Genomic DNA, 4,281 nt, shown 5'->3' with positions numbered 1-4,281 from the left:
CGGGGTCCCACCGCCCGAGGCCTCCAGCACAAGGGCGGTCCCGTGGCACCCGAGGATGCCGACCCGGCCCCCGGCGGGCCCTGGCAACCTCGCGGGGCTCGGGCCACAACCACCACGCCACCGTCACGACCGGCCCCCAGAACGCTCTCCCGCACGCGCAGCAACGCCAACCCCCCTGCACCCTGCTCGACCAGAGACCCTCCTTCCTCACGAGGGGCCGAGAGCACTTCGCCCGGGGACGACCACCCCCCCAAAGCCGTAGCGGCTGGGGAGGGGACAACACCCAACAGCGGCGAGGCCGGTTTCGGTCCCAAGAGGGCGGATCGGGGGCACGACGTGCCTTCAGCCATCTGGTCGAGGCGGGCACGGAGGGGGTGGGTCGGCGGTGACGGGGAGGGGGCGCAGGGCGGGCGAGGGCCGGGAGCGCGTGGGGGGAGTGGTTCGGGGGAAGGGCGCGCGCCAACGAAGACGCGAACCGGGCCACCGGGTAAACGTGCACGGGATCCCACCGCCACCAGCATGAGAGCGGTCCCGCGACGCCCGGGACGCCGGCCGGCCTCAGCACCCTTGGCGGGCCCCCCCCCCGCGAACCAGGCCCCACCACGGCTGGGACCCAAAAACCCCACGTGACCCCCGCCGCAGGGGCCCAGCAGAACCTCCGTCCATCCGTCTGGTCCATCCCGGAGTCACGACCCAGGGGAAGCAACCCCCAGGCGAGAGCGGCCCGACCCGTGCCCGCACGCCACCCCCGGCGGCAACTCGGGACGGGAGCGGGCGGGAGACAGCCGCTCGCACGGCACGGGGAAGCGGGACGCGCGGGGGCGCCCCACCCCTCGGGAGACACAGCACCGCGAGGGAGTGGCCGCACGCGCACTCGCACGCACGCGGGAGCCCCGCGCGCCGGACGCCGGCCAGGCCCAGCGGGATCCTCCCCCGACTCGGAGGGGGGAGGCGCAGGCCGCGGTAGGCAAAGAGCGGCGCTCGGCCCCGCCGCGGGGCCGGCAGACCCCTCACGGAGAGGGGGCTCTGCCCAACACGCAACGGTAGTCACCCCGCATCGGTGGCCACTACGCGCAGAGGAGGGGCGGCAGCTGGGGGGTTCCGGTACCCCAAGGCACCCTCTCGGATCGCTAGAGAAGGCTTTCTCACCGAGGGCGCATCGCCCCCACCCATTCGTCGTCCCCCGACCGGGCCCCGCTAAACGGCTCTCCAAAGGCCGCCAAGGGCTCGGGGGGCGGGGGTAGGTCTGCGGCAAGGGGCAGGCACAGGGCAATCCTGAGCGCTCACGGCTGGGGCCCAACAAGGAGACCGTCCTTGCCCCGCCACGCACACCATGCTCGCGTCACCGCCCGGAAAGAGCTCCGTGCCTCCGGCGAGGCCACGAGAGGCGGAGACGGACGTGGCATGCTGGGGCGAAGAAACGGCACCCCTCGGCTGGCCAAGCGCCACAGCGCTGGCTCGGCCCGCCGCGATCGCTCACACACCCCGCCACGTCCAGGCCCCCCCAGCACGGCATGCGCCAGGGGGACGACGAGGCGCCCGCATCCCCATGGGGGGGGCAGGTGGTCCTCCCTTACCGACTCCACCACCCGCTCCTCGGACTACGCCACCAACAGCGGTGGCCCGAGGGGGTCGCTGGGAACAGGAAACGACGCCACCGCTCGGCCTCGGGCACCTGAGACAACCTGGAGCGCTCCAGGGGCACCACGGAGGGCCAGGCGCAACGCGCTCAGCACGCCCAGGCGGTGAGCAGCGCGGCGTCGGGACGGCCCTCCCCATGGCAGGGAGAGCCGCTCACCACACGAAGCCAAGAAAGGCAAGCGAGAGTGTCCGCTGCGTCAGAGGACCCCGGTCCCACGGACACCAGGAGGCCGAACGTGGGAGGGCGGGGTCGGGCCGGAGTCCACACCCCCCCCGCGCCCTCCCCGCACCGCCACAGCAGGCGGAGGAGGAGGAGGAGGAGCGCGAAGGGCCCGCGGGCAGAACGAGAAGAGCGGTCCCATTCGCCATGAATGTCCGTCCCTCGTCTGACGCGGCTTAGGCCCGGCCCGGGAGAGCACGAGATCACCACATCGATCGGCAGAATGTGCCCAGGGAGGTCCCGAGGGGGGGAAAGCCCGGCGAGGACAGCAACCAGAGGGACCTGCTTTCAGCCTCGCCAGCACCCCTCGACCCCAGGGCGAGAGCAGCCGGACAACCCAAGGAAGGAGGACGCCTGACACGTGGCACGGAGCCTTGCGGGACAAGGGTTGTCACGACCGCAGCCAGGTGCCCGCAGTGGGGAGCGCACGGGGTAAAGCACCCACGCCGCCTGCCCACACCGCCCTCGGGTGCTGGAGACCGGAGGCGGCACCACGGCCTGGACCATCTGGAGGCACCCGAGCCGGCGCACAGGCCCACGCGGACGGCTCAAGTAAGCGAGGGCACAGCCGGGCTTGGCACCATGGTCAAGCCCAGAGGTCCCCCCCGCCCCGCACACGCCCAGAGGTCCCCATCTCTAAGGCGACAGTCGCCAAAGCACAGCGTGTCAGCACCTACCTGGCAACAAAAAGTGCTCATTTCAGGTGACAAAATCACCACGCCGACTGCCGGGGCCTAGACACAAGTCACCGGGACCTCCTGGGACCGTAGCCAGGCCACCGGCCCCAAGCACCGTTCCATCAGCCCCGGCCCCTGGAGCCCCCAGGGCCATCTGGTCGACCCCGGGAGCGTGGCGGCAGCCGGGACCGACGGGGGACTCGCGGGAGGTGGAGCGGGCCGGGTAGGCCCTCCCCCAGTCCGCCTGTCGTCCCCACGTCAGGACTTAGAAAAATCACCAAAGTCCTGCGGAGGCACCTGTGGACGCCCTGCTCCCCGGCCCTCAGGACGGCCCCACGCCTGTCCCATGCCGGTCCCATGCCGGTCCCCGACTCCCAGTTGGGACTGGGGGGGGGAGGGGGCGATACCACGGAGGCGTCCCCGACGGCCGGACCGCAATGGGAATCGCGGCCGGGCCCCTGGGGCGCCATATCCGTGCCTCCCCTCGCGACCCGATCCGGTCCGGTCCGTTCCGGTCCCCTCCGGTCCCCACCTCCGCAGCGGGCCTCGGAAAGCTTGGTAAGAAAATCGGGTCAGACGACCGGAACCCCACGCGTGCCCCGTGGCCGGGCCCGTCACGCCATCCACGGGCTTCCTCTCAAGGCTCGAGCGCGACACGGGAGAAAACCGCGCGACACGGAAGGCCCGACGACCGACCGGAGCCACCGGCCGGATGGCGTCCGGGCGCCGGACACACCCGCTCCCATTCCCCCACGGGCCGAGGAGGGGACACCGGTGGGTGCTGGTCGACCCGTCCAGGCGACCCCCACACCCTTCTCAGGGAGCGAGGCGGTGGCGGCGTCACACCCTCACAAGCCTGGAGGTTCAATCTCCCGCGAGCCGATCGCGCGCCGACACCCCAGAGAGAGCGGGACAATCACGCTAGTGTCACCGGCTTCCTGGAACTCCGGCTTGGGGACCGCAGCCAAATGCCATCCCTTACTGACATCGGCGACGCTCTGGCAGGGTGACGCTATATAAAAGCGGCCGCCAGGTGGCGCCCGACAACCGGCGCAAAGGACACCGAGACAGATCCAGATCGCGGGCCCGTGAAGGCGCACAGCCGGCCGCCCGGCCACCCGATCTTGTCCCGGCCCCACCTCGGAGGGGCGGGCAGAGGGTGTGGGGCGCGCGGACCCGGGGCGTCGGCCTCGGGAGCCCCCGACCAGCGCGGCACGGCTGCAGCACCCCAGGGCAGACCGGGAAAACGTGTCTGGGCCGCTCCAGCCGGAAAGGGAGCCGGCTGGCCACGGGACACGCGCGTACGCATGCGCTCACGCCCACGCACGCACGCCCACGCACGCACGCACGACCCCGCCGGAAGCGGACGTGGGCGGAAAATTCCCCAAAGGGGCGCGCGTGGGTGGCTCAGTCGCTAAGCGTCTGCCTTCAGCTCGGGTCACGATCCCAGGGTCCTGGTTTCCAGCTCCCCGTCGGGCTCCCTGCTCACCGGGAAGCCTACTTCTCCCTCTCCCGCTCCCCCTGCTTGTGTTCCCTCTCTCGCTGTCTGTCTGTCTGCCTGTCTGCCTGTCTGCCTGCCTGCCTGTCTGTCTGTCTCTCTCTCTCTCTCTCTCTCTCTCTGTGAAATAAATAAATAAAATCTTAAAAAAATAAAATAAAATTCCCCGCAGACACCGGCAGGCCCCAGAGGCCCGGCCGGCATTACGCGGGCTTCCCACAGCGGCACACGGGCGGTGCCCTGGG

The sequence above is a fragment of the Ursus arctos genome, unplaced genomic scaffold (assembly GCF_023065955.2).
Source record: "Ursus arctos isolate Adak ecotype North America unplaced genomic scaffold, UrsArc2.0 scaffold_55, whole genome shotgun sequence".
In the NCBI taxonomy this organism is placed as follows: Eukaryota; Metazoa; Chordata; class Mammalia; order Carnivora; family Ursidae; genus Ursus; species Ursus arctos.
The sequence above is the reverse complement of the archived record's forward strand: the minus strand, read 5'-3'. Positions refer to the sequence as shown.